This window comes from Capricornis sumatraensis, chromosome 2, assembly GCF_032405125.1.
Source record: "Capricornis sumatraensis isolate serow.1 chromosome 2, serow.2, whole genome shotgun sequence".
NCBI classification, from domain to species: Eukaryota; Metazoa; Chordata; class Mammalia; order Artiodactyla; family Bovidae; genus Capricornis; species Capricornis sumatraensis.
This window is the reverse complement of record NC_091070.1, coordinates 212,635,559-212,649,798: the sequence shown is the minus strand read 5'-3', so window position 1 is coordinate 212,649,798 and position 14,240 is coordinate 212,635,559. Positions and strand designations below refer to the sequence as shown.

General features: G+C 47.4%; 1 protein-coding gene across 2 annotated transcripts in view; it reads right to left on the bottom strand.

Moving 5' to 3' along the window:
• The window catches only part of CSMD2 (CUB and Sushi multiple domains 2), a 678,038-nt gene that overhangs the window by 285,793 nt on the left and 378,005 nt on the right, over positions 1–14,240 (bottom strand). The window lies entirely within an intron of this gene.

The following is a 14,240-nucleotide window of genomic DNA, read 5'->3' as shown; positions in this document are numbered from 1 at the left end:
AGGTCCTGGGGTGTTTAGGGTTTTATGACTGATGGATGTGGGCACTGAAGGAGGGGTGGTTTGGGATGACCCGCAAATTCCCAGCTGGGGCAGCTGGGGTGGTGGGTGGTGGTGCCATTCACGAAGACAGGACGCTCAGAGTCGTGTTGCCTAAGCGTCTCAGCTGGTCCTCTTTCTGTCTGTTTCAGTCTGGTTTCAATCTGACAAAGATCTTCAGTCTCCCTGCAGGGAGGCTGAAAGTGCTTCTTTGTTTTCTCTTCTGCTACTCGAGGAGTAAAGAATTCCCATGGATAGATTTTCCTATGGCTGTGCAGGCTTCTGCTGCCCAAATCAAACAGCGCAGCAGAGCCTCACCCCAGGGTGTTCTCAGGGTCCCAGGAAGGAAACCTCTGCTGTGCTTGTGTGTGAGCCCGGTACTGCCTGTGCAGGGCCCTCGGCACCGGGCCTGGGACCCATGGTGAGGAGCGGTAGCAGGACAGGGAGGAGGGGTAACGCTGGCTGGGAAGAGGCCACAGGAGGCTTCCTGGAGGACATGAAGCCCAGGCTGAGTTTGGGAGGTGGACTGGAGGAGTCCAATAAATGGAGAAGGAAGGGAAAGTGATCCAAGCAGAGAGAGGAGCAGGCGCAGAGGTGTGGGGTGCATGACTTGTCCAGAAACTCCGGGTGGATCTGGAGTTGTGTGGCTGAGAGGGAAGCAGAGGGTGGGGACATGAGACACGCAGGAGGAGCCGGATGAGGAAGCGCTGCCTGTCATATCACAGACTTGGGCTCTGTCCTCCAGTAAGAGATGTAAGTGAAGGTGTGGGGTGAGCTTTTTGTTTTAGGAGAAACAGCATTGAGGGCTGGTGGAAAATGTCTGGGCTGTACAGAAGTGTGGGTAAAGGAGGATGTGGGCCTGCAGTGGTTGGGGGCTGTTAGAAAACAGGGGATGGAGGGACTAGAGGTCCTGACCTAGAGAAGAGAGACTCTAGGGCAGAGGCAGGAGCAGCAGCACCAACCCTGCCTGGCCCCGTCCAAGGGCAGAAGGTGGAGACGAGAGGCACTGAAAACCAACCCTGTGACTGTCAGAACTGTCCCACAACGAAAAGGACTGTGTTCAGAGGTAGTGAGCACCCCAATCACTGGTGGTAAGTATCATGAGGAGGGGATCCTGCTTGGGACTCTCAGATAGTTTTAACAAAAATACTAGACCTTTCTGATAAAAATCCTTGTTGGCTATATGGACATGTATTCCAGGGAGCAATCTACAGTGAGTGGGGTAGCCTCTGTTATTGTTGTTTAGTTCCTAAGTTGTGTCTGACTCTTCTGTGATCCCATGGATGGTAGCCCACCAGGCTCCGCTATCCATGGGATTCTCCAGGCAAGAATACTGGAGTGAGTTGCCATTTCCTTCTCTATGGGATCTTCCCTACCCAGGGTGCAAACCTGCGTCTCCCGCATTGGCAGGCGGATTCTTTACCACTGAGCCACCTGGGAAACCCAGGGGGAAGCCTTGGTCCCTGCAGCTTTCCCACCAAGTAGGCAAGCTCATTTCCCATATTCCCTGATGATCAATCATCATTGGATCGTCTGCTCAGGATGGAACCGGCTTCCTATCTCTTACTGTCCCTAATCCTGCCCCACAGAATGATGTTGCCATTTCCTAGCCTGGTACAAAAGGAAGGACCCTTGGCTTGTGCTCCCTGCTGCCATCCCATCATACTGCCTATGTAGCATTCTCTCATACCAGCCCATTCATGACCCTGGCTTGCACAGTCCCCTCCCTCGCCCCCGGCTCTCCTAGCAATGTCTCCACATCCTTGAGCTCTCGTCCAAGGGCTCCCTGATTGCCCTTCCTCTCCTCTTCATGTCAGGACTTACCTGCTGTACTGTGACTGAGCTGTTTACCTGGTCTCCCAGGTAAATTACTTCATGAACTTCCTGGAGGGCAGGGGCCAGTTCTCATGGCCTTTGACCTGCCAGAAGCTGTCAGCGTGCCAGGCACATGCCTGGCGCTCAGACTACGCTGAATGGGAAAATACTTTTCAAACCTTCCCTCAGCCTCCAGCATGGATGGATCTCCAGGCTCTTGGGTCTCTCACAGGAGACACCATCTGGAACAAAGATCGGCAGACTGTTCCTGTCCAGGGCCAGGTAATAAGTATTTGCACCTGAGCATCTTATATGCAGTCTGTTGCAATGACTCATCTTTGCTGCTGTAGCGTGGACACAGCCATGGCTGCGTATGTTCAGGCAGTATATACAGCCACGGTCCACGTACACTGATGCGCATGCCGATGAGCGTGGCTGTGTCCCGAAAAAATTTAGTTTACGAAAATAAGCAATACACTGGATTTGGCTCAAAGGTGGTAGTTTGCAGACCCCTGGTCTAGGAGATTCTTTGAGATACTTAATCACAGGTTTTGATCATCTTCTTTTGAGATACTTTGTTAGCGCAAGAGCTGACACCTATAATGTGCTCGACTGTTCTGAGTATTTTACGAACATCAGCCTACTAAAGACTCAGGGCAGCCATGGGCACTGTGAAGACCTCCATTTTACAAATGGGAAAGGCCAGGTGTAAAGACGTTAGGCAGCTCACCTAAGATCACACAGCTAAGTGGTAGACCTGGGACTCATCAGGCAGGGGCCAGGCCCTTACCACCCCACTCTACCGTCTCATAGCCTCCCAGGGAGGCCTCAGGCCCATACGATGGGGGCCGTGACTTATCCACTCAACCTTCCCTAAGCTCCTCTGGATCCCAGCAGCTCAGCCAACACTTGCTCATAAAATACTCTAACGCCAGCTGTGCCTTCTGCAGACCCAGGGGCCTGGCCTCCACAGGGAGAAGTCAGGGTCCTGCCTGTACATTCTTGCCACCATCACCCCTTCCGGGAAGCCCCAGGTCACCAAGCCAGTGCCAAAAAAGGGAGTATGTGATTACTATGTCCAGGATGGGAAAACATCGCCTTGCAGGCCAGAACCCAGCACCATAAAATGTTTCACATCAGCGAGTAGAGCACCATTGACGTGAGCTGCATTTTAGAGCATCTGACCCCAATGTGGAAGCTGATTACACTGAGCAGTCAGCACAAAACACTCAATGTTGAAGCCTTGGGATGGGCCCCCGGTGCGCAATGTGCCGGCGCTTTCATTTGTTTCCCTTTCTCTCTGGCCTTTGTTTAAAGATACGATCCTGTAATGATTCATTAACTAACATGCAGATGAGTGAAGCTGGCAAAGCGTCTTTCTAAGGCAGCAGAGTGACAGCGCATGAAACAGGCGTGATTAAAGAGGCACGTGTGTGCACAGCTCAGACACCCAATTTGCACCCATTAGATAAATGAATAGAAGAACCCTTCGCTAGGATGTAATTACTGAGCACTGAGCGCCCGCCATGTGCCGAGCACCGAGCTAGCTGCAGCCTGTAAGTTACCTCACTTGTCTGACGATGTGGAGCAGAATCTAAATGCCAAGGGCATGGTACAAATGGAGAGTGCTGGAGGATGGCAGAGGATGAAAGGCAGCCACACAGAGGAGGTGGGCGTGCTGGCCCCTGCAGGCAGAGAAGAGTGTGGGCTCCATCCTGGAGATGCTCGGGGAACGAGGACCAGCAAGGGCGGCTGGGGGGGTGAGGGGAGGAGACAGCAGCCTGGCTGAGTCTGCAGTTGGCTTTTGACTGGCAGGCCAGAGCAGGTAGCCTGGACTTGAGGGTGAAGATGGGGGGAGGCTGTCACTCAGCATGGAGGGAGGGGCTGGGGGCAGAGAGCCCTGCCAGGAGGCCGGTCCAGGGTCCAGCAGCAGCAGGAGGGCTTCAGGGAACACAGCCAGCTGTGCTCATTGCAGGGTAGTGGAAGGAGTCGAGTCCTGGAGACTGCACCCCTCAGGACCTTGCTGTCTTTCCCAAGACCTGTGGCGGATGGGAGTGGGACCATGGAGGGTGCCCACCCTGGGCCTGGAGGACGTCCCTTGCTTCCTGAGCATCATCCAGGACCAGCTAAAGACAGGAATCCCAGTCTTAGCCTGTGCCCAAGGTTTCCGTGTGGCTGCAGAGGATCTGATCGCTCTTAGGCATGTTTTGGGAAGCGCCAAGAGATCTAGACTGAGATTGTTTTGTCCAGTGACTGCATTTCTATAACCATCTCCAGTCTGCTGCCCACCCTTCACTCTGAACCCCAGACTCTGTGCCCCACGACCCTTTTAGAGTGAGGGTTGGGTAACCATGGCTCTTGGGCCAAATCAGGCCTGAGGCTTGTTTTTGTTTGGCACCTTGAGCTAAGACGTAATCTTACATGTTTAAAGGATTAAAAAATAAGTAAAGCACTACAAAGAAGGATGTGCAACAAAAGCCTCACATAGTCCTCAAAGTCTAAAATATTTATGATTTAACTCTTTGCAGAAAGTTTGCTGACCTCTGACCTAGAGCAGTGGTTTTCCAACTGGGTTCTCAGGAACCCCAGGGATCCATAAAGATACTAAAGGGGCACAAACAAAGGTGAGAAAAGACCAGAATGGCCTGGATCTTGCTCCAACCAGAGCAGTTCCTTTGGATGTAGTTCATGGTTGGGATTCTGTGACAGACACAGATAATGGTTCACTCACTGTCCCTCCCACTGCTTACCATTCTTAATAGAATGCTGGCTGTTGAAATGTAGCAATGGGCCTGGCTAAGTGCAGAGCTAAGGACAGGGAAGTGACAGGATTCGGGGCACAGGACATGAGCTGAGGAGTTCTCAGAGCATTTTCCCACCTTTCTCCTTGCTTTCCTGGAATACAGATGTGAGGACAGAGGTAGAGCAGCCTTCTTGTGATCATGAGGATAAGAGCAAAGAAAGGCAGAGGGGAAACTAGGAGGTGCTCAAGACACTGAGAAAACTGCTAAACCAGCCCTGGAGTCTTCACTTCTGGACCCCTGGGACATGGGGAAAATAATCTGTGTTTTGTGTAAGCTTCTGCGGAGCTTTCTGCTACTCACAGCTAATCACAACCTAATGACTGTGGGTTCTGAAGAAAGGCTTTTGTTACCATAGAAAAATTAATCAGCTCTTGACCCTCAGGATAAAGCTCAGTTTCTTGCATGGAAACCCTACACTTTTCATGACCCGCTCTTGGCCCTTCCCACCTCGTCAGAGCCCCTCTGCAATCCTCTGCTCCGAGCCTGCTTCCCTATTCCTCCTCAGAGCACCGGCTCCTGAGGGGTGAGCTTGGCTTCCCCAACCCTCCGCCTTGGGGTCCTAAAGCCGTGGGGCAGCCCAACTATTAGCTCCAAGAACGGAAGGTAATTCCCCTTGCCCAGGCCTGGACTGCAAGGTGACTTCTGCAGGGGTCTTGCTGAGGGCCCAGGGAAGGGCTGGAGAACTGGTTCTTGGCGGGGGAGGAGGGGAGGTCGGTGGAAGGGCTGGCCTGAACCCTCAAGAGAGACCTCTCATGCAGAGAGGTCTTCAGCATCTTTGAGAAATGCTTTTGAGGAGTCTGGGTAAGAAAGCTCAAGGGCAAAGACTGAGAAGATTCAGAGGTTGTGGGACTTTGGTCAGTACCTCAAATTGAATTTTGGTGGCTCTGAGAGTAGTAAGCCCTTTCATGCGTTCATTCACTCGTTGGTTGATGGATTTATTCAGCTGTTAATATGCCCTTGCCAAGTGCTAGGCTTTGAAGAAGCAACAGAGCCAAGACAAATATGAATACCACCCCAAGACCTCACAGTCTAGAAGAGACACACGGGTACATGGGGAACACAGTGCAGGGTGGCAGGTGCTGAAGTCAGGGCAGCGGGGGATGTGGCAGGCATGAGGGGCACAAAGTCCCATCGAGAGGAGGGCGCAGGCTTTGTCTTCGCAGAGGAAGGCGCGTGGGGACCCGCAGCCAGCTCTAGGGGAAGGGGGATGCCAAGATATGCTGGGAAGTGAAGACAACTGTGGAAAGGAACGGGATCTGGGTGAGGGCCTGCAGGGACCTGAACGGGTCCCTCTAGAGCCGCCCCCTCACGAGGAACGAGTCGCGGGGGCGCTGAGGGAAAACCTCCCTGATCACCAGCCGGCATCTTGCACGAGGCCCAGCACAGAACACAGAGGAGTAAATGTTTGCTGAAAGAATAAGTGAGTGAACAACTGGGCCAGCACAGGGGTTCCTGACATTTGCACAAGAGAGTGACAGCTGCCTGGAGAGTTCTTTCTCCGTTCTCCGGGTCTACAAACGGAACAGTGACACGGCTAATCCCCAAGGAGTGAGTAATCGAAACACTGTTCTCTTCGGCTTTGAAGCTCATGAAATGCGCTTTCCTTTCCCTCTCCTCCCACCTCGCTCGTTCTCTCCTGCCTGTCTTTTACTTCTTTTCTGGCACAGGTGAATTAATGTCCTGGTCAAATGCAGTGAGGATCGTTTGCAAATTGCCTCACATGGCCTGATTTCATACCGAGAAGCTGTGAAAGGAAGGCAGATGTATGTAGGCAGGGGGCACCGACTCAGGCCTGGGTTTCAGTTCCAACCATGAAAATTTCATCAGCCATGTTCTTTTGGAGGCTAAGCTGGAAGGTCCTAACAGGAGGAGGCTCTGGGGCCCAGCGTGGGTGGGGCCGTGCCTGAGGAGCTACCTGACCCAGGGACAGATCTCCTCCAGCACTTCGTAATGTATGCAGACACCTGCGGATCTCCTCCTCTGTAACGCGTGCTGTGCTAACTGCAGGAGAGAGAAACAGATACCGCCCCTGCTTTGGGGGGCCTCTCCTGAGCTATGGGGGAAAGAGATTCTAAACCCAGTGTAATGTCACATGCACCAAACAGAAGAGGTTGATGAAGCGCTGGAGGGACAGAGGCAGCACTAAGACCTGGTGGGGTCTGGAAGGCTTCTCTGCAGAGTGGAAATCTGAACTGTGTCTCAACGGCGGATAGGAATTTGCATGGAGGAGAAGGGCAGATACTCTGGGATAGGATGTGCTGGACAGAGGTTTTAAAGGGCCAGCTGTGTCTATGATCCAGGAGCGCAGTGTGGCTGAAGCCAGGATTGCCTGGGGAGAGGTGGGCAGCAGGGCCCTGTATGCTTTGCTGGGACAGAAAGGGGTTGCTTTTTATCATACAAGCTGAGCTGGTCAGAACCACAAGGATGCTCTTTAAAAGTGCAAGTTCCAGGTTCTCATCTCACCTCCACTAATCAGACCTTTGAGGAAAGGATTTTGGAATTTATGTCTTCAAACTCTCTCCAGGTATTTCTGATGATCGATCAAATTTGGGAAATATTATTGTGGGCAGAAAGACTGCAAATACTAAGATAGTGCAACCGGCAGAGGCAGGACTCCCGTTTCTCCAGACCATCCCAGTCCAAGCGAGACGGTGGAGCTGTATGCCCAGCAGAGCGGGCCAGCCTCACTTGCTCTGAGCTGCCGCTCCTCTTCTCCCTGAATCTGCCCAACTTCTGGGTGGATGACGGGGTGGTGTTCGTTGTTTTATTCTTAGTTCACCGAGGAAAGACATACCCTTCACCGGCCTCTGCAATGAGACTGTCAGTTCTTGCTCCCACAGGGTAGAGCTGCTCAGCCCATCGCGCTCAGTCGAGGCTGGCATCGTGACATGGTTCTTGGCCATTGCCATGGCAGGTCATTGCTGGACCTTGTTTGGAGCTTCTGTTTACCCTTGGAGGCCCCAGTCACTGGAACGTTCCCAGCTCCCTCTCAAGCTCAAAGGAGATGAAATGTCCACACATACACACAGGTGCCAGGGATGTGTGATCATTCCCTGATTATCAGGAGACCAAAGGGACGTGTGTCACACTAAGTTAACCTTAAAAATGCATCCCAATATACAGTAGGTGCAGACAAATAACTGCTTGATCCCATGTACGTGGGGTGCCTACAATAGCCAAATTCATAGAATCAGAAAGTACTCGGGTAGATAGATGTCAGGGGCCGGGTGTGGAGGGTGAGGAGTGAGAGTTGGAATGTAGGGTTTAATGGGGCCAGAGTTTCAGTTTGAGGAAGTGACAAATTTGGGAGATGGATGATGCTAAGTGATGCACAACCACGTGAATGTATTTACTGCCATTGAACTGTACAATATGATTAAATAATAATAAAACAAATATGATTAAAATAGTATGTTTTATATCGTGTGACTTTTGCCACAATAAAAAAATTTTTTTAGAAGAGACATATGCCCTTTCCTACATACACATATTCTACAGGTAAAACTCTCAGCCCCTTTTCACGATGGCATTTTTCCTCACCTGCTCCTTGTGAAAGGAGCTGCTGCACTCTCAGTCCAATCTGCCTGTCACTCACTCCAGGTCCTTCACTCCCCATCCTCTAATCCCACATCATCACTCTCTTCCTCTGCGCTTGCTTTGCCCTCAGTCTACAACCACACTCAAAATTTCAATCTTCTAAACAATAAACATCGTAAGTATCCCAGAGCTTTCTGTGCTCCCAACCTCCCTCACGTGCCCTTGCTACTTCCCTCCCTTTACCACAAAGTTGTCCAAAGGGCTGTCCACATGCCTGACCTCTATAGCAACCTGCTCCCCATCCACGCACTCCCCATCCACTTTTGCTCAGGTGGCCAAAGTATTGGAGTCTCAGCTTCAGCATCAGTCCTTCCAATGAACACCCAGGACTGATCTCCTTTAGAATGGATTGGTTGGATCTCCTTGCAGTCCAAGGGACTCTCACGAGTCTTCTCCAACACCACAGTTCAAAAGCATCAATTCTTCGGTGCTCAGCTTTCTTCACAGTCCAACTCTCACATCCATACATGACCACTGGAAAAACCATAGCTTTGACTACATGGACCTTTGTTGGCAAAGTAATGTCTCTACTTTTTAATATGCTGCCCCACAAAGCGCCACTGAAAGATCTTCTTCCAAGGCTAAAGCCAACAGTCTCTTTCCAGTCCTTTTCCAACAAGATGTCTTTCAGCATCACCACTGTCAGACACATCCTGATTGGAAACCTCTTGCTTTTGCAACTCGATTCTCCTATCAATGGCTCTTTCTCTGCTTCTTTCACTAGACCTCAGTCATCTGTAAGGATTGTGTTCCCAGACCCATTCTGAATCTTTCCAATCTCTTTGCTCTTTCCAAGAAGCGTGTTCATTCCTTACGCTTGTTCCCTACTGTGTGTCGATGCAATGATACCCACATCTCTCTCCTGAACCCTGATTAATTCACTTTACAACCAGTGATTCCAAACATCACTGGATGAAACACAGGCACTTCAGATGCACATGTTTCCCTCTTGACTGCTGCCAAGCTTGTTCCTCCTCTTGCATTTCCTTTGAAAGCCTCCCAATAGTCCAAGTGAGAAAACATGGAGTTGTCATGTATTTGGTCATTGAACAAATGTTTACTGGGTGTCTACTGTATGTCAGACACTATGGTGGTCAGTTGGGGGACAATGGTGAATGAGACCTCTCCTTCTCCCTCCTTCACACATCCAGTCAGCCACCAAGTCCCATCTCATTCCCTAATGAGTGTGTAAGTCACTCCGTCATGTCTGACTCTTTGTGACCCCATGGACTGTATAGTCCATGGAATTCTCTAGGCCAGAATACTGGAGTGGGTAGCCTTTCCCTTCTCCAGGGGAATCTTTCCAACCCAGGGATTGAACCCAGGTCACCCTCATTGCAGGTGGATTCTTTACCAGTTGAGCCTCAGGGGAAGCCCTCATTCCCCAGATTTCTCTTAAATCTGTCTTCCCCTCCATGTTTCCTAAGCCTTGGCTGATGACTCCGTTTTCCTTACTTGGGCAAATGCTTCAGCCTCCTAACTGGTTTCACTCTCTTCAATATCCCTCTCTAATATTTCTACTGCTGCCACAGTAATCTTTCAAAAATTCTTCCTACTATTGCTCTGGTACAGAAGAAAGAGTGCCCCTCATCCTTCCCAAGGCTTATCCCACTGCTCCGGGTCCCAACCCCTCCCATTGACTCTGAGACCATGTTCCATCCAGTTGGCACAGCACAGCTACTTAAGTTCATGGGCAATGGACCCAGAAAGACTGGCTTTAAAGCCCAGTGCTGCCACTTAATACTGATTATGTGCTGTGACCAAGTTTCCTAACCTTTGACTTGCCCATGATTCAGGTTTTTCATCCACCAAATGGGTATTTTAAAACTTAATTATTTGTGCTATGAAGAGAATGAAATAAAGTCATTTACACAGAAGGCCTCACTCAGTTCTTGGCATATAACAGGCATAGAATAAGAGATAGCTATTACTGTTATCACAAATAGCCTAACACTTCTACTCTTAGAAATCTGTTTCAGAATAAAACCTAAGCCTCTCTGTCAAGCCTGTGGGCTCACCCTGATCTGGATCTTGCGGACTTTCCAGCCTCACCTTGATACAGGCATGTTGAGTTATTTTCAGTTCTAAGACACTGTCCCAAGCCTCAGTGCCTCGGCACCCAAACCTCAGTGCCTCGGCACAGGTGTCTACTCTGATATCCTCATCCTTCAAAACCCTGTTCAAACGTCACCGCCTTTGTGCCAAGTTCCCCAGCCTTCCATTAGTGTCTCTTTTCTAGATTTCCCGTCACACTCTGGACACAGCTCCATTAGCACTTGTCTGAACTCTAGCTTCACGTTTCTACCCATCCTCCTCTCCTGAGTGCACATTCCTCAAGGGCAGAGATCATACCAACGATCAATGAATGAATAAATGCTAAGCTCATGAAACATACTGTGAATGTGGAAAGGCTGTGATTTTTGCTGAAGGAGAGGTCCCCAAGGTGACCAGACAGGCATTTCTTGAATGCACTGAATCTCTCCTGTTGGCTGCTGAACAGCAGTAGGAATACACTATGCATTTTCTCTGCTATTTGCAGGAAGGCAGCTCCTACCCTTCAGCCTCAGACTTTGAGATTCTATACTTATACTCTCCTTTCTGCACTGTATCCTTCCTGGCTCTCCTCCTGGGTTGTGCCAGTGAGGAACCCCCTTCAGTCTTCCTGGGCTTCCCTAGCACTATCTGAAGCCCACTAAGAATGCATGAAGATCCCATGAAAAATGTCCTTCTGTATAACCTAACTCTGAGGCAGTGCCTTTCAGGGGGACTGGCTTCAGAAACCCAGGTTGGAGTGACCTCCTGCATGGCCTGTGGGGTGGTGACTAATATGGGGCCATTGACCTCCACACACCAGCCAAGGTTAGGTCTTCTGAGGGCAAATCAGACTGTTTCTCAAAAAATGTTCAGGACTTTCCTATGCTTCACCCTCTACCCCATCTTCAGATTCGAAAGCAAACATAGATAAGCATCTGTAGTTCTTTAACAATGCCCATGATATAGGCCTCTAGCCAGCAACTTCACAACTTCAAGGTCCTTCTTCTGGGTTAGCCTCCATTTCCACCCCTATGTGGCCAAAGCATCCTTCTCCACTGACTAGGTTCATCATCAAATGGTTTGATAAAATACGATTCTTCATTTGCAAAATGACTTGCAGAGGAAATCTGTCTCCAGTGTTCCAAGTATTGTGGTCCTAAGCACTTTTGAGCAAACAGTTTTAAAATGTTGAGTAAAATTTAAAAAGAAAAAGAAAGCTTTTTACAAGTTAATTAGTGTTATAAACTGAATTATATTGCCCTAAAACTCATATGTTGAAGCCCAAACCCTCAATATGACGATATTTAGAAATGGGACCTTTAGGAAGGTGACTAAGGTTAAATGAAGTCAAAGGATGGGGCCCTAATCCAGTGGGATTGGTGTCCTCAAAATAGAGGAGAAGATACCAGAACATTTCTCTCTGCATGTACACAGAGAACACAGGAAGACATGCTGAGAAGGAGGTCATCTGTGGGGGTCATCTATGAGCTGGGAGTAGATCTCGCCAGAAACCAAGTTTGCTGGCATCTTGATCATGGACCTCTAGCCTCTAGAATTGTGAGAGAATGAATGCCTCTTGTTAGAGCCACCCCATCTGTTATATTTTGTTATGGAAGCCCAAGAAGACTAGGATGGCAAGAACTCTCAGAGTCTAAACCCCAGTGAATGTAGAGATGCAAAAGGTGATTTGGAGCATGAAGCACATTTTTAAAAACTCGTGAAGCAGAGCTTTGATTTTCAGGGTCTTGTGGAGAGGGGGGAGCAGGAGACAAAGGTCAGGTCCCCCCAAGGTTGGGAACTTCCGATGACATCCCCGAACAAGGTTGAACTGGTTAAAGTTGCACCCTTAGTGTGAGGTTGAGCTAGAAATAGGCCTACGTCCTTCTCATACAGCTCTGCTAACCTCTGGGTAGATCTGAAGGCTGATTGTTTATTTCAGATTTTGACACTGAATGAAAGCAAATAGAAAACTTCCTCTGAGACTCTCTCATGATAAATCTGTCTTCATATGGATTTGCAGCCTTCAGATTACTTGGGTGGTTTGAAACCTTCATACTGAGAATTCAATCTGAAGAGGTTTCTGACTGTTAATGGCCCCAAGCACAGAACAGTAACAAATACACCAGTTTCTACCCAAATCTCAAAGAATTCCCCCACAGTTTATGATTCTAACCACATAGTCAAAAATTATACAACAAAGAAAGAAACGTGATTCTGAGGGCAAGAGGTGAGAAACAGCTGGCAACAGAGTGAACCTTGCAAAGATTTCATATACTGAGATTAAGAGACACAGAATATAAAATAAATGCCCTTAATATATTTAAATGACTTAAATATATGTAAGGAGCCAGAGACTATAAAATAAACTCAAAAGCAATCAAAAACACTAAATAGGCTTTCATAAATGCAAAATACTAAGATTTGAAATTAAAATGAATCTTCAGAGAATGAATTCAACAGAGGTTAGACATAACTGATCGAGAATTCTTGAACAGAATGAGAGAAAATGATAGACGTTAAGGAAAGAAGATAGAATGAGCCACATTAACATGCCTTGTCAGACTTCCAGAAGCAGAAAAGAGAATAAAGAGAGACAACAGTTGAAATGGCAATAGCTAAAAAATTTTCCAAACTGATGAAAGATGTCATCCATAGATTCAAGAAGTTTAATGAAATCAAGTAGGATAAATACCAAAATATCCACAAGACATCTGATGATGAAACTGTAAAACACTAAAAACAAGTAGTAGGATAGAAAGAGATGAAAAAGTCTGAGTCATTTTATGAGGCTAGCAATATCTTGGGCTTCCCTGGTAGCTCAGAGGGTAAAGCATCTGCCTGCAATGCAGGAGACCTGGGTTCGATCCCTGGGTCAGGAAGATCCCCTGGAGAAGGAAATGGCAACCCACTCCAGTACTCTTGCCTGGAAAATCCCATGGACAGAGAAGCCTGGTAGACTACAGTCCATGGGATCGCAAAGAGTCGGACATGACTGAGCAACTTCACTTTCACTTTAGCAATATCTTGATACAGAAATCTGGCAAGTGTGTGTGTGTGTGTGTGTGTGTGTGTAATGTACATAGAATATATTTTATTTTGTTAAATCTGTAATATATAACAAAACAGAAGCAAAATCACTATGTAAAATGCTAGCAATTCAAATATAGGTATATTTTAAAAATGATAATACTAAATGACCAGATTGGGTTTATCCCAGGAATACAGGGTTGGCTTAACATCAGAAAAATCAAAGTGGAATTCACCACACAGGAGAATAAAGGAAAAAAATCATATGATTATATTAATAGATGTAGAAAGATGCTCAATAAAAGTCAACATCCATTCACAATACAAGCTTTTAGTAAACTGGGATTAGAAAGGAACTGAAACTTAAAATAAAACTTTAGCAAACATCATACTTAATGGTGAAGAAGTAAAACAATCTGTTTGACATTGAACAAAGGCAAAAGTGCCTACCATGGTCACAATGATTTGACTTTATACTGGAGATTCTAGGTAGAACATTGGGGCAAGAAAAAGGTTGATGAAAAGGTATAAGATTGAAAAAGAAGAAACAAAACCATCATTCTTTGCAGATTATGATTGTTTTATATAGAATATGCTAAAAATTCACAGATAAATTACTATGGGATAGCTGAACATATAAAAATTAATTGCATATCTAACCACTATGCAAGAAACAGGTAGAAAACTAAATTTTAAAAGATATGATTTATAAAAGCAATAACAAAAATATCTAGAAATAAATGTATTATGAAATGTACAAGATTTATAATGAAAAAATTTTACAAATTTATTGAAAGCTATTAAAGAAGCCCTAACTAAGTAAAGATATACCATATGAATAGACTGGAAGACTTGGAATCATAAAGGTACCAGTTCTTCAATGTATCTGTACTTTTTGTATAATTAAAAATTCTAACAGGTTATTTT